This window comes from Macrotis lagotis, chromosome X (genome assembly GCF_037893015.1).
Source record: "Macrotis lagotis isolate mMagLag1 chromosome X, bilby.v1.9.chrom.fasta, whole genome shotgun sequence".
Taxonomy (NCBI): Eukaryota; Metazoa; Chordata; class Mammalia; order Peramelemorphia; family Peramelidae; genus Macrotis; species Macrotis lagotis.
In genome coordinates, this window is record NC_133666.1 from 472,146,055 (window position 1) to 472,168,678 (window position 22,624).

The 22,624-nt window shown below is 37.9% G+C and overlaps 1 protein-coding gene across 6 annotated transcripts in view; it reads left to right on the plus strand.

The window, feature by feature from the left end:
- Positions 1-555: 555 nt before the first annotated feature.
- LDLRAD4 (low density lipoprotein receptor class A domain containing 4) overlaps positions 556-22,624 on the plus strand; it is a 582,973-nt gene continuing 560,904 nt past the window's right edge. For 3 of the 6 annotated variants that reach the window (XM_074207777.1, XM_074207776.1, XM_074207773.1), the window contains exon 1: positions 1,645-7,204. The gene's annotated coding sequence lies outside the window, so the exon portion shown is untranslated. Of the gene's footprint in view, positions 625-1,642; positions 7,205-22,624 lie in introns of those variants that run through there. The other 3 variants (XM_074207775.1, XM_074207782.1, XM_074207774.1) reach the window with 3 other exon arrangements.

Here is a 22,624-nt window from a genome sequence, read left to right on the forward strand (position 1 = left end):
TGCTTTGAACTCTTGATTTTCCTGCTCTGTCTGGACGCGAGCGCACACACACAGACACACACCCAGACAGACACAGACACAGACACACAGATAGACACACAGACACACACAGACACACACAGACACACACAGACACACACAGACACACACACACACACACACACACACACACACACACACACAGCCCGGCAGATGTCACTGTAGCCTAGGACTCGCGACCAGAGCGGCTGGGCTGGAATCTCCCCCCCCCCCCACTTTGCTCCCCTCCTCCCTCCTGCCCCCCCGCCCCAAATCCGCCTCTCTTCTCCTCCTCCTCCCCCCTTCTTCTTTCCTCTTCTCCCATTGCCTGTCATCGACTAGCTACAGACAGAGGAAGAAAAGGAGGAGGAGGAGGAGGAGGAGGAGGAGGAGGAGGAAGAGGAGGAGGAGGAGGAGGAGGAGAGACTGGGAATGAGTTGGAGACAGACACAGCCCTCCGCGCACACAGATACGCTGCTGGAGACAGACAGGGGGAGGCGGCGGCAGCGGCAGGAGGAGGAAGAAGAGGAAGAGGAGGAAGAGGAGGAGGAGGAGGAGGAGAGGAGGAGGAGGAGGAGGAGAGCAGGAGGAGGAGGAGAGGAGGAGGTAGGACACTTTCTCCCGGGCGGCAGCCGCAGGCTCCCCCCGCCGCCCGCCTCCTTTGCCCCAGGCGGGGAGGGGGTCGCTGCCGCAGGCGGGGGCTGCCCGCGGGGCTCCGGGGAGGAGGCAAGTGCGGCGGCGGCGGCCGCGTCCGTCCCCCCAGCCCCCGCGGCCGCGGCTCGGTCCCCTCCGGACTTCCCGCCCGGGCGTTCGCAGCCGAGATGCCGCCGCCGCCGCCGCGGAGCCCCGGCCGGGGAATCCCGGGGAGCCGGGAGGAGCCGCCGCCGCGGCCGCCGCCGCCGCCGCCGCCAGACAGACTGAAAGTCCCTGGGAAAGTGGAAGGGGGAGGGGGAGGGAGGCCCAAGTTTAAGGTCTGCGACTCTTAAAGAGACACGGCGCTGGAGCTCGGGGCGTCCCCGGCGGCCGGCCCGGCCCGCGGGCCTCCCGCCGCTCTGCACGCCCGGGGGCATCTCTCCCGGGCCCCGGGGGACTGCGGCCCCGGCGCGGCCCCTTCCTTCCCGCCCGGCCCGGGGCCAGCCTGCCCGCAGCCCACCCCCGCTTCCCTCCTCCAGAGCGGGGGGCGGCTGCAGGTGAGCGAGGCCGCGCGCCCCTCCCGGGAGCCGGCCGGACCCGAGTGCGGCCGGGGGGGGGGGGGGAGGAGGCAGGGACGGGACCGTCCGGGGACCCGGACCAGGGGCCCTCGGGGAACTTCCAGGGTCTGGCGCGGGGGGCGGGGGGCGCGGAGTCGCCCGGGAGCGCTCCGCGTCCGTCTGGCTGAGCCGCGGGGCGGGGACCGGCTGGGGCGGGCGGGTCTGCCCGGGGCGCGGGGCTGGCCGCTCCGCCGGCACCTGACGGCCCGGCCCACCGGGGCGCTGAGGGCGGGCAAGCCTTCTCCTCCCGTCACTCCGGAGGACCAGCGGGTCCCCATTGTCGCCCCGAGAGCGCCGCGTGCTTCCTCACGGCAGCAGAGCGCAGCTGCGGCGCGGGAGCCAAGGGTCCCGCGGGCTGCGGCCCCGGGGAGACCCACCCGACGGACCGGGGCGGCCGCGAGGGCGGGGCGGGGAAGCCCCCCACGCCAAGCACCCGGCACTGAACTTTTCCAGGGGGGGAAAACGAGGAAGGTGAGAGGGATGTCTGGAAGGCGAGCCCTGAACCCGGTCCGGATCGACCACAAAAGAAAGCCAGTCTGCCCTCGCAGATGCCGCCGTTATGGGTAGCTCGGTTCAGGTCTGGGTCTGTCTCACCCGTCTCATCTCCTGCTGATCAGCCTTGCATCGGTGCATGCGAGCAAGGTCATCAGAAGCTCGCTGTCTTGACTGGGAAATCTCTTGCCTTGCCTTTGGCTGTCGTGACACCTAATCTGTGTTTTGCCTGGGAGATTTGGGGGATTCTGGCACTCTGGATTTCTCTCTGACCCCTCACCCTGGAATAAATAGGACACAATGACCATCCAACCAAAAGAAATTAAAAAAAAAATCTTCCCCTTATTTGGATACTGGACATCTATGAGGAGGCATTTCTAGAGATTTTTGGACTGTAATTATAACGTCTGAGGTTTATTTATGAGGTTTCTTCAGCATGTACAGTGATGATTGTGGACTCCTTTAGCTTAATGCCATACAGTAGTGGAAAGGGCATTTGTCTATTTAAGAATGTTTTTTAACTGGGAAAAAAGGTAGCATTGTTTGTTGGGTAGGGGGGAAAAACAAACTCAAACTTTTGCTGGACTAGATTCTCCATGAGAATGAAGGGATTGCGGGGATGGGAAGACCACATCCAGCAGACGTGTAAATCAGCGTCCTGTTTCCCAGACTACTGGGCTTGCACCTTTCAACAGGAAGGCAAAGCAGAGGACCTTTGTCAGCCCACCCTCTAAAGGCGAGTATAGCTTTAGGGAAGGGCTGACTGGTTGTTATACAATGATAGTCTGGGTGGGAAATACCTTTCATGTTCATTTTATTTATTTTAATCTAATATAATGTGTTTCTTAGTTTGGGGAAATTTCATGACTTTTGCTTTATTCCTCATGCTATTTTCTTAGTCCTCAATTAATTTATTCTTAATCTGAATCAGTGACTCACTAATGATTTAGGATTGCTTCTTAGATGATCATTCACTGATTCCACAAAGATTTAATAAATGCCTACTAAGGGCAAGACATTGTGCTAGGCACTAAGAGCTACTATTTTATGTTTATATTCCCTAGGAGATAATAGTAGTTAACTGAGTTAGAGATACATAGTGATATGAGCAGTGCTGACCCAAAAATATGCAGACCCTGGTGCTTGTCCCTGAGAGTAATGATGGGGAGTTTCCTTTTTAAATGATGCCTATCATTAGGTCAATTTACATTAGAAGTAATATTCTGCACATCTATATCTGATCTAGTGCTTCAAGACTGAGTATTAAATTACTGTGAATATTCTACTAAATGTATTCTGAAAAAACTGTATTTGTATGTGTCCTTGTCGTCATCATCATCATCATCAATAACAGCCTTGTTTATCTCAGATACAGTATTAGCCCATAAATTTGTCTCAGTGCCATCTAGAACTGGGACAAAAGGTTTTTTCTTTTCTTTTCGAATAGTATCAAGAACATTGGATGTGTATAGCTATTCTATATACATATACTTGTAAAATTTCTACATAGATGAAGTTTAGTGGGATTTTTTGAGAAAGAATCTGGACTGTGTTATTAATGACATGTGGAACTAACTCCTGGTATGAAAACTTTTTTCCATTGATACAAACAATAGTAGTAATAGTTGAAATAATCATAATAATACAATCATCCCTTCCACATTACAGGGGTGAGAGGTGAATCCTGGTGATCTGGAAAATCCATGTAAAATTTTTTGGACCTCCATTTGTCCCAGAGAAGAAATCTGAATTATTATGGTATTAAAAATAAAATAGATTGATATTATACAACACTAGACATATATGTCAGGCATTTCCAAGTTTCTAAATTCTTTCTGTGTCATTTACTGACCTTTGAGTGTCATCTACTGCTCCTGTGAAACTCTCCCCAAGCCAACCTGATATATATATATATATATGTAATTGTTATGGGCAAAGTTGCAAAGTGGAAGGCGTAACTATAGTGCTAGAGAATAGACTGTTGATTCATTGATATTAGGAATTCCAAGATGAGGAAACTTCTTTTACCTGTGCAGGTTAGCATCTTTTCTGCAATTTAAAGTCTAAGAGAGTTCCCTAGAGCACTAATTGCCTAGGGTCAAACAGCAAATAAATGAGAGAGGTAGGACTTGAACACAGATCTTTCTGGTTTTAAGGCTAGTTTTCCAGCTAATATGCCATGTTCCTTATAACAACAACAATAACAGCAGCAGCAACAGCAACAGCTTTCATATTTAGCTTTAAAGTTTAAAACACCCTCAGTATCTATGATTTCATTTTCCCCTCACAGTAACCCTATGAGACAGGTCCTATTATTATGGACAAGTCCTCTATAACTTAGTATGTTTGAAAACTACCAGGAACTCTGTGGTGTTAGGGAATTTGCTCAGGCTGATATGGCAACTCACCCTATTTGTCTGTAGTTGGGACTTGAACCTACATTTACTCACCCCTTACACTCTGTTTTCCCTGATACCTCTCACATGGATATTAACAGTGCTTATAATATGTACATTTATTACATAGTAATATTTGGTCTCTAATTACTTTTGCATTATCATTTGGTGGATCTTAAGAACAACAGTGGATGTTAAAATTTGAGGTAAGGTGGGAATGAAACCTAAAACAGCTCACATTTTTTTTTAATCTTCTGCAGTAACCCTTGGAAGAGTTTCCTGTCATAGTAGGTGCTCATTGTGCATGTTTACAGTTTGCTTTGGGAAGTCACTGTTTCTAGTAGTCTTTCAGGGCTCTCTGTCTCTGTTGTTCTCTACCTTCCTTTCCCCCCTTTCTCTTTCTCCCATTCTCTCATAATTTCTCTTTCTCTCTCTCTCTCTCTCTCTCTCTCTCTCTCTCTCTCTCTCTCTCTCTCTCTCTCTCTCTCTCTTTCCCTTCTCTCCCTCCTCCTCCTCCCTGAGCTCCTTCTGGGGCTGAGTTTGTACAACCAAAGTCTTATGGTGGAACCCAGCCAGTGCCAGCTGTTGACTAAAGAATCTAGTGCCAATTTGTTGGTGTAGCATTTGAGAATTACTACCCCCTTTTAGTATAGACATACATACATAGGTAAATATTTATTTATCTTCTACTGCAGACAGTATCTAAGAATAGTTTTCTTGGCAAGTTGAGACCAAGGATTAAGTCTGCTGAAATGTTTACAGTTTCTGACCTCATTTAGTAGACCAGGCTCCTGAAACCTGACATGACAACATTCTGAATTAGGATTAAAAAAAAAAAAGGTAATGTTTCACTGAATGGATTGCTAGAGTTATAACTTCCCCATTTGATAGGCAAACTTGGAGAAGGGAGAATGACTTCTTCATTCCTTGGTAATCTCTGACCTGAGTCAGAAGCATTGAAACAAAATCATAGTATTAAGAGGTGGAAGGGTGATTCTTTTATCCATACTTTTTTTTGGGGGGGGGGGCAGCTAGGTGGCATCGTGGGTAAAGCACCGGCCTTGGAGTCAGGAGTACCTGGGTTCAAATCTGGTCTCAGACACTTAATAATTACCTAGCTGTGTGGCCTTGGGCAAGCCACTTAACCCCATTTGCTTTGCAAAAACCTAAACCCCCCCCAAAACAAAAAAACAAACTTTTTTTTAACTAAAGAAGAAACTGAGGCACTGAGTGGTTAAATGACTTGTTTAGATTCTTGTCTAGTAGGTAAAAAGAGATTGGATTTACACCCAGGTTCTTTAACACCAAAGCTACTATCCTATGAAGAAAGAGAGGAGATGTAAGTAAACCCCTTGTTTTGAATCTTTCTGAAGGATGTCCTGAAGTCAACCTTAAAAATGATGATGATTTTGTATGTTCTCATTTGCCATGAAGTATTCAGCAGTTGACTAATTTATTCTATAGAGCATTAAGTTTTTATTTTTTGTATTAGAACCTTGGTGGAAATGTTTCTTCACATTCCTAATCAAAGTGATCTCTTTTTTTCCTGATTGTGAATATTCAGTAACCATGTCATATTTTTTAAATGGAATATAAAAGAAAAAAAATCACTCCACCCCCCCAATTTCCCCTCCTCCAACAAATACATTAGAAAGTACAACATTGAAGAAATAACAGTGTAGTTTTAATCTGAGAATTTCCCTCCAGATAGCTTGTTCAGATAGTGCTAATGGGCATTATATACAAACACTGTCTAATTTGTTGAAGATATAAACTTATGACCCACTGATTTCTCATTTTTTTAGCCCTCTGATAATTCCCACTGGAAACCCCTGATGTCCTGGAACATAAAATCATAATTAGAGTTTCTACCTCCAAGGGCTGTAGCTAGAAATACATCTTGACCTATATTGGGGGTGTGTATGTAAGCTGAATGTAGGTTTTAAAAAAGGAATGTAGAGACTGTGCCCATCATAGGAAGATTTAGTCAGTAAGGCCTGCTTCTGCCTAGCTAGATATTTTTTCTTAGCGTTGTTCACTTCGTTGTTAGGCAACAAAAGGAAACAAGTAGGCACCTGTACTATTAATTACCAGAGAAATATTGTGGTGGGTTCATATTTCCAATTAATATGTTTCTACTCGGAGAGTAGCAGGATTTTAAAACCATGTTTGTGTTGCAGCATATCCATGTGGTGTATATATGGATTGTTTTTCTTTGAAATCCTATTAAAATTAAAATGGTACTTTGGCTTTTTAAGCTGTTTTTGTGAGGACTTTTCTTTCCACCAAGCTTGTTTTCCAGATAGGTCTTGGAAATTACGAAGTCCATAGCTATAATTTCTCTCTTGATTGGCAGCTGAGAGCTTTCCCGGACAAAAATAAGGCTGCATCGTGCCAAATGGTTGACTTTTCTAGAATAAAAACTCTAAAGGGTATGCGAAAAGTCCTCTGGTTAATATATTGGCATTCCCAGAACCCACTAAAACTCCGGCAGGCTGCCAGACACCACTTAATGAGGATGCAGAATGTCTGGCACAAATCCGCATGAGCAGAAAAGGGGGGGGTGGGAAGCTATACATCCACACCCTTTATTAATTTTTAATGACTCTACTTTTGTTTTGTAGTTTTGCTGTGTACCCCCCAGCACTGGCCCCTATGAACTCTTGGCCCCCACTATGGATTTATTTATCATCTTTCTTGGAGTTGGGAGAAATGGGTTTAGGGAGGGAAGTTGAGAGCTACAAGGTTAAAAATGAGAGACCATTTCTGTTTTTCTGGTTTTTTTGTTATTGTATTTTTGGTGGGAGAAGAGAGAAAGAGAAATGACAGCTATTTTATGATGCTTTATTGTCTGCTGGAAAAGAAAAGCATTTAAGAAACTTTAAGTTTGTCAGACAGTTTATATGACAGTGCAAGTTGGTGCTTGCCAAGCTCCAGACAGATTGTTAATGTTACATGACAGGGATAAATAAATTACTGCTGTCTGAGACACGCACCCGCTGCAACCCCCTGGTGCAGCTCTGTCTGCCGTTGAGGAGAGAGCCCAAGGTAAGTATGTGGAGCGTCATGGTTGGGCTTCTGCTCGCTAGCTGGAATTTGATGACTCGATTCGGAAATGAAAAGGGTGTGTTCTTTTCTTTCAGTTTTTTTTTGGGGGGGTATGCTTTGCTGCAGGGTAGTATAAATGCCCACAGCAATCCTATATACTTTATTTTCTCAGACTTTATAGGTCTCAAAACCAAGTACCTTTTCTTCACCTTTGATGTTTCTTTTCACATTCCCACATTCCCACCCCCTACCTCCTATCCCCCTTTTTTTTTCTCTTCTCTCTTCCTTCATCTACTTGGTCTGTAGGTGAAGTTTTCCTCAGAAGACTCTTCCCAGGTAAAACTAAACTTTGTTCTTAGCTCAGGGACCAAGGTTTCACCAAGGCCAGATTCAAATTGTTTACTGCAATGTTTCTACAGGTGCAGACATTGACAATGAAATGGTCTGAGATAAGTGGGTGAGCAGTGCCAGGCTGGGCACTCCTTGGGCAAAATGTACTTTCATCTTAGGCAATCTGGGTGCTGAGCTGGCAAAGTATCAGAGGCAATGAATTTAATGGTCTTATTCCAGTTGTTGGTGGACACTCTGCCCACATTGCAGAGCCACCTCAGAAGTTGGACCCTTGCCAAATGATTAACCATTATCTCTGTAGAAAAGGTTCAGGACTGGGAACAGAAACAGAGATGTTTAAAATCAAGAATTGATACATGTGAGCAGAATGTGCTTTTATATAGTCAGTTGTTCTCCAAACTCCTGATCCTCTCAATTGCTAGTGGTCTCCCTCTCAAAATACCTTGTATTTAATTATTCTTTGTGCTTTTATATGTATTCATCAGTTTTATATATACCCTGTATTTATTTTTATATGTACATGTCTCCTCACTAGGATGTAAGCTCATCGTGAGTAGAGTTTGTTCCATTCTTTGTACTTACATACACACAGTATGTGCTTAATACTTATTGATGGATTGTTGACTTGACAAAATTTCATTTAATTGTCTTACATAGCTTTACTATCCAACCTGCCCTAAGTAATTAATAGCAATATCCAGTAAATGGGAAAAACCCCCAAAACCTGTCCATTTAAGGTTTAGGGTCAATTTTATTGCCATGATGCTCATTTAACTTCCTATCCTTTTAGCTTTTCCCAAACAATATATTTCCTGAAGCTTCATCTTGAACAGCTAATTGATTTTGGTCTATATCACACCCTGTTCTTTCACTGTAGAGAGGCAGTATATAGTTGATGAAGAGAACTGTAAGTTTTTATTGCATTGTCTATCGAGCCTTCCCTCAATCCTTGCACAATATAGGATAAACAGAGCCATAATTAGAAACTGTTGTACAATGGGAAAGAGACAGAATTCTGGTAAAGTCTGGGATGGTGGTGGTGGTGGTGGTGGTGGTGGTGGTGTGTGTGTGTGTGTGTGTGTGTGTGTGTGTTTATGTGTGGACTCCCTGAGGGAATGGCTTCCAGGGAAGATTATATTTCCTGGGACATCTCAATGTTTCTGTGCAGTTGAAGGACTAGAGCCATTGCTTGTCAGAAACAACAGTCATAGGAAATAAAAAAGAATAGAGTTCTCTGAATTGGTGGCCTCTAAATTTGATTGCATTACCCTAGCTATAGTACTAGGAGCAGAAGTTTCTCTATAAGTGGACTGTTTTGTAAGGCAAATTCCAGGGAAGGAGGTAATATCAATTTCTGGATCACTCCTAGAATGATAAAAGCAGAAAAATGACTTGGCCAGAGCCAGTTAACTCATGATTGGATATGAATTTCCATTGAATCCCAGTTAATTAAATGCTGGTTCAAGAAAGCATATTTTATATAACTTTACTTGCCAGTCAGGTAAAATATAGTCCCTATCTCTTTGTCTTTGAACTCTTCCTAATGCCCCTTTCCATTCTTCTCAGTTTTATTCTTTAGATTTCTTCCTTCTTCTGACTTGCTACCTTCAACTCTTCCTCCCTTCTCTCTATTGTGCTTCCATTCTGTACTTGTTTACCCTCTGTTCTCTCCTCCCTCTTTTCATTTTCTTTCCCCATGTTTCCCCACATTGCCTATGGTGAGATGCTCAAACTGGGAAAGGGAGTCAGAGTCCCTAAGGTCAAGGACTATTTCTTGTTCATCTCTGTATTTCCCTTAGCAACTCCCTCAGTGTCTTGATCAGTGGAGGTTTATGGAACTGAATTGGATAGAATTAGTAGCTTCATCTTGTTTGCTTCCTGAGCTTCTTGATGGAGAGACTGAATATAAATCTGAGCTTCTGGTATTCTTGCTATAGGTTAATTTTTCACTCTTCAGTAAGCCAAATACTTAACTATTTTAAAGACATCTAATTTGTCTCCAGTGCATCTTTTAGAGGTATTTATAGAGAAGGTGTTATTACCTCCATTTTATAGAGGTTATAACTGAACCATACTCAAGGGTTACAGTGATTTGCCAGAGGTCAAGGAATGAGTCAGAGACTAAATTCTCCATTCATTTTGGTTCTAGTCATATAGAAAAACCTAGAGTGTTTAAGCACATGTAACATCACATTTTTTGTTTTATTTTATGAACCATTAAAAATGTAAAATAATTTCTTATGCTTCTTCAGGATTCAACAAATTTGTTCTGGGAAAGGGCATATCAGCCAACCCAAATAAATCTCTCCTTTAAACTTAGCACATCATAGTTCAGTACTTAGAGTCCAGGACAGTTTGTGACCAGCCTGGGATATCTTAAATATTATGGGGCTTTTAATCAGAGCTTTCACTATTAGATAGTGTTTTTGTGCAGTTTCTCCCTTACTGTCTCCTGAGCTAATGTTTTTAAAAGTACAAAGCATTAGGGAGGAAGATACAATGGAAAGAATGTAAGATTTGGGTTAAGAGGACTTGTCAAACACTGCCTCTTCTACCTATTCCTGTATAATTTTGGGCAAGTCATTTCCTCCTCTCTGGGTCAAAATTTCCTTACCTAGAAGATACAGAAATTGTTTTGATTTCCATCAATGATATATGAATCTATAGTTTTAAGAATGGGAAAGTAAAATGGGCATGTTTGGTTGAATCTTGTAACACATTATTTAGTAGGATCTTAAAACTGTTCCAGAATAGTGGTTTCACACTATTATCTCCCTCTCAAATTACTTGGTATTTAGCTACTCTCTGACTCTCTGTATATATATATATATATATATATATATATATATATATAATATTTATACTAGCTGTATGTATTTGCCTCCTTATTAGAATGTAAGATCACTGTGAGTAGAGCTTGTTTACTAAGATCCCTTCTAAATCTTTGATTATATATATATTATATAAAAGTAATCCTCCTCTATAAATATGTATATAGAATCACACACACATATATGTTAATGGTACCTTATATTTGATTAGTGTAGTTTGAGCTATGGATTAATAGATTTTTAAATTTAGAATTAGAAGCCATCTAATTAGAAGCTATCTAATCAACCCTCCCCCCTTTTCTAAAAATTAAACATGGTAAAAGAAAATACACACACTGATCATTGTTACAATATTGCTCTTATTGTATACATTGTTCTCCTAGTTCTACGTTATTCATTTTGCATGAGTTCATATAATTTTTTCTATGTTTTTCTGAAACAATCCTGCTTATCATTTGTTATAGCATGATAGTGTTCCATCAACTACCACAAATTGTTTGACCCCCAACTTATGGGTGTTCCCTAAATTTCCACCACAAAATTTGTCCCCACAAAAAGAACAGCTCCCCTGTTCTTAAAAATATGAGTTTATATATCTTTGACTGAAAAAAAGAAGACTGGAATAATTAGAATTGGAAGAATGCATGAATTAGGTTAAGGTTTTGTTATAAAGAATAATTAGTAAGAATGGCAAACAGCTGATGACTAGACCTTCCGTATTTATTTATTCTTGGGTTTGTAACCTTAGAATTACAAACTTTATTTAATCAAGAAACATTTAGTATATGCCTGCTACAAGCTTGGAACAGTTCTGAGAATGTGAACATAGTCTATATCCTTAGGAAGCTTATATTTTAATGGAAGGGAAAAGAACCTTTCCTTCTTCTTTACTACCTCCTCATATCCAGTTAGTTTTCAGGTCTTGCTGATTCTACCTCTATAGCATCTTTTTATACCAGTAACTTTTTCCTTTCTTTAGGCAATCACCTGATTGAGCTCAGGCCTCCATCACCACTTATCTGGAGTATTAGAAAAGTCTCTTAATTGGTCTCCCTGCACTTTCCATTTCCAAAGGACATTTCACATAGTTACTAAAATAATCAGATTAAGTTTCAAGTCTGACCATGTTGTTCCCATTCCCAAAATCTTCCATGGGTTCCCATTGCTGCTAGGATAAAATATAAACTCCTTGGCCAGACATTAAAGGTCTAGTACAGTCTGGCTCCATTCTGCCTTTCCTGTCTTATATCATATCACCCCCCTGTACACAGTCCACATGCCAGCAAAACTGGACCACTTGCTATTCCTTGGATTCAACATGCTGTCTCTGAATTAGCTCCCCACCTCTGCTTTTCAGAACATGTTCTCTTCTTTTTTGATCAGCTCATGGACAACATCCTTAGTAAAAACATTCCTGAATCTTCCCCTTTGACATTGTTTTTTCCCCCCACCCTCAAATTTCCTTAAAGATTAAAGTTATACCTAGGGTATTAAAGACTATGCCAATGGAATAAAAGCTCTGATTGGGCTTCTTGTTCTAAAAGGGTTTTTTGAAGATAGACTTTCTGAAATATTGGGTTTCCATCCTCTACAAATTCACTTCTGGAGAGGTTCATCACAGGACAATTTTTTACATGTTGCTACTTTTTTAAATCATAGTTACTCAAAAGATCATCTTTGCAGGTATGGAGAAATTGCAATTTATTTTGGCAATGAGAGCACATAAGTCCTTAAAGATGAAGTTGAATGGTACTATTCATTGTATTCACTTAGCCACTATCCTAGGTCAGGCACACTGCATCTCTTATTTGAACTTATTAATTGGTCTCCTGCTTACAGTCTCTTCCTCTATAATGAATCTTCCATACAGCTACCATGATAATATTTCTTTTTTTTAAGAAAGATTTTATTTATTTTGAGTTTTACAATTTTCTCCCCATTCTTGCTTCCCTCCCCCTACTCCCCACAGAAGGCATTCTGTTAGTCTTTACATTGGTTTCATGTTATACATTGATCTCAGCTGAATGTGTTGATAGAGAAATAATATCCTTAAGGAAGAAAAATAAAGTATGAAATAGTAAAATTACTTAATAATATAACTTTTTTTTTCTAATTTGACAGTAATAGTCTTTGGTCTTTGTTCAAAGTCCATAATTTTTTTTTTCTGGATACAGATGGTATTCAGCAAAATTGTCCCTGGTTGTTGCTCTGCAGGGATAAGCAAGTCTATCAAGGTTGATCATCACCCCCTTATTGCTGTTAGGGTGTAAAGTATTTTTCTGCTTTTGCTCATCTTGCTCAGCATCAGTTCATGTAAATCTTTCCAGGCCTCTCTGAATTCCCGATCCCTCCTGGTTTCTAATAGAGCAATAGTGTTCTATGACATACATTATTCCACAATTTGTTAATCTATTCCCCAATTGAAGGACATTCACTTAATTTCCATTTTTTTTTTTTTTTGCCACATGGTAATATTTCTAAAGCATTAGTTGAACCATATCATTCTCTATTGAAGAATCTTCAGAGTCCTATTGAATTGAATCTAAGATAAAATATAGGTTCTTCAACTTGGACTTTAAAGCTCTTCATAGTCTGGATTTCAAGATTTACTGTATTATTTTTTCCCTTCAGACACTCTGTATTTGTTAGAGGTAAACTAACCTGTTTCCTGAACTCTGAATTCCATCTCCCATTTCAGAATCTGGAGTATACTGTCCCATCTAGATCCCCAAGCTTCCTTTTAGAATTAGCTCATGATACTTTCTCTTGGATGTCTTTCCTGATCGATCCAGTTATTAGTATTTTCTTCTTCTAATTAATATGTAATTCCTTATTAGGCATTGTATTCCTCTATTACAGGACTTCTTAACTTGGAATATGTGAACTTATTTTTAAGAATTGTTTATTTTATTAAATATTTCCCAATTACATGAAAAACTTTAACAATCATTTAAAAAATTTGAGTTACAAATTTTTTCTCATTTCTTACCCTTCCTCTCTCCTTGAGAAGGAAAACAATTCAATTTTGATTTTATATATATATATATATATATATATATATATACATACATATATATATATAAGCTCATAAAAAGCATGTTTCTGTATTAGTTATGTTGGAAAAGAAAATACAGACAATAAAAAATAATGAAAATTATGCTTCATTTTGCATTCAGACTTGATCAATTCTCTGAGGTTGGATAGCATTTTTCACTACGGGTCCTTTGAAATTGTCTTGGATTACTGTCTTGATCAGAGTAGTCAAGTCCTTCACAGTTAATCATTGTTATAATATTGCTATTAATGTATACAGTATTCTTCTTCTGCTCACTTTACTTTGCATAAGTCTATATGTCTTCCAAGTTTTTCTAAAATCATCCTGCTTATCATTTATTATAACACAGTTGTATTCCATCATAATCATATACCACAACTGGTTTATCTTTTCTCCAGTTTTTTGAGGATCCTCAATTTTTCATTCTTTCCCAGCACAAAAAGAAGTGCTTTTGTAGAAATAGTATCTTTCTTCTTTTCTTTGATCTCTTTGGGATACAAACCTAGTAGTGCTATTGCTATATCAAAGGGCATGCCTAGTTTTATAGACTTTTGAATATAGTTCCAAATTGTTCTTTAGTGTCTTAGGTCATTATACAACTCCACCAACAGGGGTACTGTTGTCTCAATTTTTCCACTTCCCCTCCAACATTTGTCATTTTTCTTTTCTGTCATATTAGCCAATCTGATGGGTGTGAGGTGATAATTCAGAATTGTTTGAATTTGCATTTCTCCAAATAATGATCTAGAACATTAACAATGTGATTATTGATAGCTTTGCTTTCCTCTTCTGAAAACTGTGTGTACATATCCTTTGATCACTTTTCAACTGGGGAATGTCTTCTATTTTTTAAAAATTTTGTTCAATTTCCTTTATATTTGAGAAATGAGTCTTTATAAGAGAAATCCCCCCCCCCTTTTCTGTTTTCCTTCTAATTTTTGACTGCAGTTATTTTGTTTGTGCAAAAATTTTTAAAATTCAATGAAAATTATCTATTTACTTCCATTAATTCCCTTTATCTCTTGTTTGGTCACAAACTCTTCCCTTTTCCATAGATCTGATAGGTATGTATTTCTATGTTTTTATGTTGAAATCATGTATACATTTTGACATTATTTTGTTATACAGTGTGAAATGTTGGTCTATACCTACCTAGTTTCTGCTAAATTACTTCCCAGTTTTCTAACAATTGTTGTCAAATGTTGAGATCTTACCCCCAAATCTTAGATCTTTGGGTTTATCAAACTTTAGATTACTATGGTTATTTACTTCTCTATGTTGTTTATCTATTCCACTGATCCACCACTCCCATTTCTTGGCTTGTACTAGTTTGTTTTCATGATTATAGTTTGAATATAGTTTGAAATCTAGAACTTCTAGACTGCTTTCTTTAACCATTTTTATATTGATTCCCTTGATATTCTTGACCTTTGATCTTCCAGAACTGAATAAGTAAAGTAACTGAGGAAGAATTGCCATTCTTATTGTTGTGGTCTTTCCATGAGCAACGAATATTTCTCTAGTTGTTTAAATCTACATTCACCTGTGAGGAAAAAGTTGTATGTTTTTTTGTAATTGTGTTCATATAATACCTGGATTTGTTTTTGGCAGGTAGACTTCCAAGTATTTTATATTGTCAACAGCTATTTTAAATGGAGTTTCTCTTTCTATCTCTTTCTGCTAGGTTTTGTTGGTAGTATATCAAAAAATTAATGATTTGTGTGGGTTTATTTTATATCTTATGAAGTTGTTACAAATAATTTTTTTAGTTGAGACCCTAGTGTTCTCCAGGTATACCATCTGATCATTTGCAAAGTGTTATACTTGGGTTTTGTCATTACCTATTCCAGTTCCTTCAATTTCTGTATTTTCTGTTAATTGCTACAACTAGCATTTCTAGTATAATATTAAATAATAGTGTTGTTAATAAACATTCTTGCTTCATTTCTGAGCTTGTTGGGAAGGCTTCAAGTTTGTTTCTATCACAGATAATGCTTGCTCTTGGTTTTAGAAAGATATTACTTATTTTAAGAAAGACTCCATTGATTCCTCTGCAAGTGTTTTTAATAGAAATTGGTATTGTATTTTACTAAAGATTTTTCTGCAACTATTGATACAATCATGTGATTTTTGTCATTATTGTTATTGATATGGTCAGTTATACTGATAGTTGTCTTAATATTGATCCAGTCCTGTATTCCTGGTACAAAACTCATGAATGATCTTATTGCTGTAATCTCTTTGGTAGTTTAAAAATTTTTCTTCAAAATTCATTAAGGGAATTGATCTATAATTTTGCTCTACCTGGTTTAGGTTTCAAAACCATATTTGTGTGATAAAAGAAATTTGGTAGGACTATTTCTTTACCTATTTCTTCAAATAGTTTATATAGTGTTGAGGTTAACTGTTCCTTAAGCATTTGGTAGAATTCAATTGTGAAACCATCCAATTCTCGGAATTTTTTCTTAGAGAAAACATTGATGGCTTGTTCAATTTCTTCCTCTAAGGTAGGATTATTTAAGTTTTCTATTTCTTCTGTTAATCTGGGCAATTTATATTTTTGTAAATGTTCATTCATTTCATTCAGATTGTCAGTTTTATTGGCATATAATTGGACAAAGTAACTCCTAATAATTGGTTTAATTTCATATCAATTGGTGATGCATTTTCCACTTTATTTTTGTTTCAGATGTTCTACCATGTTTTAAATTTTTATATTTATTTTATTTTTCCAATTACATGTTATGAAAGTTTTTTGACATTCATTCACATATATATTTATGTTACACAATTTGCTTCCACTCCTTCCTTCCCATCCCCCTTCCCTGAGCAGTGAACAGTTTAGTGAACTTTGTACATATATATTTGTGTTTAACATTTATACATATGAGTCCTTTTTTTTGTATGTGGAATTAGGACTAAGGGGAAAATAAAGGAAATCTTGGAATAGGACGGAAAAACTTAGAAATTTTTAAAAAGTGAGCATAATGTTCATTTAGATTCAGTAGTTTGTTTTTTGTTTTGCTTTGTTTTGTTTTCATCTGGATGTGGATGGTATTGTTTCTAACAGGTCTCCCAGGGTTGTCCTAGTCTTTGAACTGCTGAGAGGAGTTGCATTTGTCAAAACTGATCAGTGCACAATGTTGTTGTTAATGTGTGAATGTTCTTTTGGTTCTGCTCCCTTCACACAACATCAGTTGCTTATTGAACAATAGTAATCCATAACATGCAAATACCATAACTTGTTCAGCAATTTCCCAATTGATGAGCATCCCCTCAATTTCTTATTCTTTGCCACTACAAAAAGAACTGCTATAAATATTTACATGTGAGACTTTTCCCATTTTTATGTTTTCTTTTAGATACAGGCCTAGTTTTGGTATTGTTGGGTCAAAGGGCCTGATCAGTTTTATTGTGCTTTGGACGTAGGTCCATATTGCTCTCTAGAATGGTTGGATAAGTTCTACAGCTCTAAGGACAGTGAGTGCATTAATGTCCTAATCCTCTAACAACTTTTCCAACATTGATTGTTTTCCCTTTTTGTTAACTTAACCTTTCTGATAGGTCTCAGATGGTCTCTCATAGTTGTTTTAATTTGCATTTCTCTAATCAGTAAAGATTTGGAGCATTTTTCCATATAATTATATATAGCTTTAATTTCTTCTTTTGAAAACTGACTTCATATCTTTTCATCATTTATCAATTTCTCCCTTTTTTGATAGCATTAATTTGGTTTTCTTTTTAAAAACAATTTAATCAATAGTTTATCTATCTTATTTTTTCATTAAAATTAATTCCTAGTTTTATTTATTAATTCAATGGTTTTCTTCTTTTAACTTAATTTTACTAATTTCTCCTTTCTTTGTCAGAGTTTCCATTTTGGTGGTTAGTTAGGATTTTAAATTTGTTACTTTTCTAGCTTTTTAGTTGCTTGCCCAGTTCATTGATTTGTTCTTTCTCTCCTTTACTGATGTATTCATTTAGAGATATAAATTTTCTCCTAAATGCTTCTTTGGCTGCATCCCATAAATGTTGGTGTGTTGTCAAATTGTTGTCATTGTCTTTAATGAAATTTTGATTGTTTCTCTGATTTGTTCTTTGACCTACTCATTCTTTATGATTAAAGTATGTATAGCTTACAATTAATTTTTAATCTATGCTTCCATGGTCCCTTTATTGGATATAATTTTTATTACATTGTGATCTGAATAGGACATATTTAATATTTCTAATTTTCTACATTTGATTATGACATTTTTATGTCCTAATACATGTCCATTTTTTTTGGTGAAGGTGCAATTAAAGCTGAGGAAAAAGGAATACTTTTTTTATTTTCATTGTTTTCTCCAGAGGTCTGTCATAGCTAACTTTTCTAAGATTTAGTCATCTTCTTGACTTCTTTCTTAGTTATTCTATGGTTAGATTTATCTACCTCTGAGAAGAGAAAATTGAGGTCCTCTACTAGTATAATTTTAATGTCTATTTTTGCCTGTAAATCATTTAATATTTCCTTTAAGAATTTTGATGCTCTGCCATTTGGTGCATTTACATTTAATATTTACATCACTTTGTTGTCTATAGTTCATTTTAGCAAGAAGTAGTTTCCTTGCTTTCTCCTTTTAATTAGGTCTATTTTTGCTTTTGCTTTTCGAGGTGGTACCTCAGAGTTGCTTTAATTTGCTGTTCTCCAATTAATCACTACTTAGAGCATTTTTTATATGACTATAGATAGCTTTGATTTCTTCTTTTGAAATCTGCCTGTTCATATCCTTTGTCCATTTATTAAGAGGTAATGGTTTTAATTTTTTTAAAATTTAACTTAGTTATTTATATATTTGAGAAATGAGACCTTCATCAGGGCTTCCATTACTTCTTGACTGAAAATAATGCTCTCTGCCATTGAACTATAGGCAATGGAGATGTCAAATAGCATCTGATTCTCTGTTCACTGCTGTCTCTTTCTGATCAGTTGTTAGGTCCCCTTATGGTCTCTGGCTTGTGAGATCCCAAATTTCCTGCAACTTTGTCACCATCACCTAGTCCCACCACTGGTGTTTCATGCACATGGATTCTAGTCCAGCCTCCTCTTCTATGTCTTAGTTCTCTCTTTCTGATCTCTTTAGTTGTCTTGAACTGGAAAAATATCTCACTCTGACATTTTGATGTCTTCGCCACTTCAGAATTTGATTTGAGGTGTTATTTTAAAGTTGTTTGGAGTAGAATATTAGAAGAGCTCAGCTGAACCCTTTCTCTACTCCACCATCTTGGTTCCCTCTCCCTCTTCCTCTCTGAAGTCCCTGTGAACTTGTTTTAAAGTATTTTGATAAATTCAGTCAATATGATTGATTTCCCCTGTAGTCTTTTATGCTTTTTTACATTAAAAATATTATTCTGAGAAGGAGTCAATTGGTTTCACCAAATTGACAAAGAGGTCTATGGTGTACTAAAGCTTAAGATTCCTTTAACTAATAGAATACCAACTCCTTGAGGTCAAGGACTGTTTGAATTTGTTCCCCTGTATCCTCAGTGCTTTCGTACTTATACTTTGTATGTAGTTAGTGCTTAATACATGCTTGCTGGAATGATAAAAGATTTTTCTGTTTTATTTTTCTACTTCTCTAATTTTTGCCTCATTGGGGATATATCTGAAATTATACCAGTGAGGGAAGGACTACCAAGAGAGCAAATCTTCAAATTTGCTTGATTTGAATAGCCTTAAGGGTCCTTTCATCCTGTTTGTTCAATTTTTATTTCCACCTTGTAAAATGGACTTCTCTCTCATTAACCTTGGCCCCTTACTTGTTTAATGATAAACATCCTAATTTTTGTGCCATCCAGGTCCTTCTTTTGACTTGCCCCCCGCTTTCTAAGATTTGGCAAAGCTATTTGTTTCCAATCAGACTTGGGGTGAAGCATATAGGTTAATGATCCCCTTAGAATATTGCTGGGTACAGATCAGTTGAGAGGGATAGAAAAGAAATATGTTTGACATTTGTAAGTAGCTATTAAAAAGAATTTAGTTTTGCCATGTTTAAATGGCAAAACTTTAGTTGGGTGGTTAGTACCTGCTATAGTGGAAGCACTTCATAATTCTGATTTTTGCAAAGCTGAATCAACATATTCCATAATTAAAGACAAATTATGGAGTTGACAACAGTTTGGAGTTGTTATATTTGGGAATGTAAGTTGCCCTGGGTTTGTCTAGCTCTGATTAATAATAAACTACATTATGATAGGAATTGTCTGTATTTTGATCTCTGATAAAGGCTTCCAGGAGGGAAATTGTTTAGTAAATTGCTTTGGACTGCTTACTTAAATACACTACCCAGAAGCAAAGGATGTCTGGTGATGGCCCACCTTGTTGATTTTCTCTGATCTCCATTTACCTTTAGGTCAGACAATCTATTTCCTTCCATAGCTCAAGCCCAGGTATACTATAAATGTTGTACATTTAGTGCTTCAAATGCAAAGCTAGCTTTATTTTATCGAAAACAGTTTTGTGGTTGCAAAGACCTTATGAGCATGAAGCATGCAGAAGACTACTAATGGAACTGGGATGGAGTCCCAGAGGCCGGGTGGGTCTTGGGAACAACTAATACAGTAATTGGTTTGATCAGTGGAGTTGTTCATCAGCAGAGAGTATATTTGGTCCAGGGCCATGAAAGAGGTGAAAGTCTGATTTTCCCAGTTCTTTTGCTGGGCCCACATTTGATTGCCTTGATTAACTTTGTGAAAGGTACAGATTGAGGTATGTAAGGGGTGCTGGTGAAGAATCACATGTTGTTGGAAACTTGGTTTGGGGTGCTAGGTGATTGAAAATTCAGCTTACTTAATTTTGCCTCGTGATTACTTTTGGCTGATGTGAGCTGAGGTTGACAAACTTTTGTTTAGTTTGACTCCAGTGGATTTGGCATGCTTTCCTCTAGCAAAGTGATAAAATGCTGGAATATTTTCCTAGCAGGGATAGAGGGCCTTGGGGAAAATAATAAATGTCTGTTTTCAAGGGTGGAGGTAATGTTTAAAGTATGAGGCATAGTTGAAAGTTTTATGGGGTGGGTTTAGGTTGGTTTTTTTTTTTTTGCTACTTCAGTTAATAAGGTAAATTTTATGGTCTTTAAACAACAGATCAGTTCTCTAACTTTTAAGACTTAAATATAGGATGAAAAGTTCTTTCATTACAAAATTAGAGGCCTTAGAAATATCCATGCCTGGGATTTACTTGTTTGAGGATGAATATGGTATAATACAGTTGTAGAATTTTAGAGCTGGTAGAGATTATCCATTCTAAGATCTTTATTTTACAGGTGGAAGAAGAATAAAGCTCCAGAGACTTATCAATTGTCACTTAGTTGGCCAGAATCAGAATGGGAAACCTGGTTCTCCTTATTTTTAAACAAGGAGGTGTTATTGGTGTTTTTCATTATTCCATCCAATATCTTCTCTCACCTACTGGATACAGTATAGTTGTATCTAGTAAATACTTTATGTAACAAATTCCTGAAAAATTATGTAGGTGCTGAATAAATAATTTTTGATTGATTATTTTGTCCTTTAGTGCCATTTGAGTTCACATCTTGCCCTGATACTCTAAAGATGCATTTTTAACAATTATAAGTGTTAGTGGTAGTGGTTAAGATGAGATGCTAATAGGTGTCCTTTGCTAATCCATGGAAATGTTCTTGCAAAAGGTTAAATTGATGGCCCTCCTTCACTCAGTTTACATGAATTTCATGTCTTGTTAGTGCTCAGACACAGTTAGCCTTGGTAGGAGTGATGGGGTATATATTCAAGGTTCATTTTAATATGCATCTCTCTTTAGTGGCAAAATATCAGAATAGAACAAAGTTTGTTCTACTATAGGACTGCTCCCTTTTCCCTATCATAATTGATAAATAAAAGCTAGCTCATGTCAGTGGGAAAAGAACAGTAAGCAAAGTCATCATCCATTGTATTCTATTTTCAAGTCAGAGAGATTCTGGCACATTTATTTGTCTTTAATAAGTACAGGTCTATTTGGACTTCACAAAGAACACTGAGTTCAATGTTACCCTGTTGCTTTCTTTCAAAAAGACAACGGTAAATCACCATCTCTCTGTGCCTCAATTACTATATTTATAAAATAAGGAGATTTGACTTATCTTTTAGCTCTCTTTAGACTCTAATATGTGTGTGATTCTATATAATGCATAATTTTCATAAGCCTTGTATTAAATTCAGAATGACAGATTTATCAATTTTTTTTTCTTTGGTTAAAAATATCACTTTCTATTTGAATGACACTTATAATCTTTAAAACTTTTCACATCTAATATTTTATTTTATATACCTTTAATCAAGATTAAAGGCTTATATTAAAGCAACAAATACCCCTGAGAAAAGAAGTGTGGATAGAAGCATAATTTTCAAACTGTATGATTGTTCTTTCCTGCCATGGATACCAATTAGTAATGTGAATTAGAGAAAGAAACCATACTTCTCTCTTTTGTAGCTATAACATGATATTTTCCTAGGTCAGCCTGTTGGATACAGTATGATTTATTAGCTAAGAGAAGCACAAATTCAACATAAATTTGAAAGAGGGCAATAAAATATCTAGGAATCTAATTTAAAAGTATAAACAGTCCCCATCGATTGTGCAGTTAAGTCAAACAATGAAGAGCTTTTCAGGGTATAAGTCTGGAGAAGTAAACTTCAGAAATTGAGATGCAACTTTAATGAAATGTGATATGAAAATTGGGAGTGATGGTTCAGGGATAGCTAGTATGATGTCTGTCTCTTCAAGGAACATGGCTGTCCTAGAACATCTCCTAGAAGAATATATTCTGTCTTTTTTAAAGGCTCAGATATTTATGTGTTGATGTGTTTTTTTATTGTTTATTCCACGAACGTATAGAATAGTTGTAACAAATAATAAGCACTAGAAAGATAGAAGAGCCAAGGAATTTTTCATTTTCTAATCTCCATTGCTTAGCATTGTACTGTGATTTATTAGGTACTTAATGAATGAATGAATGTTTGTTGATTCAGTCTTAGTTGTTACCCAAGAGTAGAGGATTAGTGTACTTGAGCATGCTCCTTTCCCATGTTTCCTGGTATTGGTTTGGACTTCTGTCCACTGACTGCTGTCCACAGGCTGTGTTAGAGGTGAAGGGTTCTCTTTTTTTTTTTTAACAGTGTTTTTGG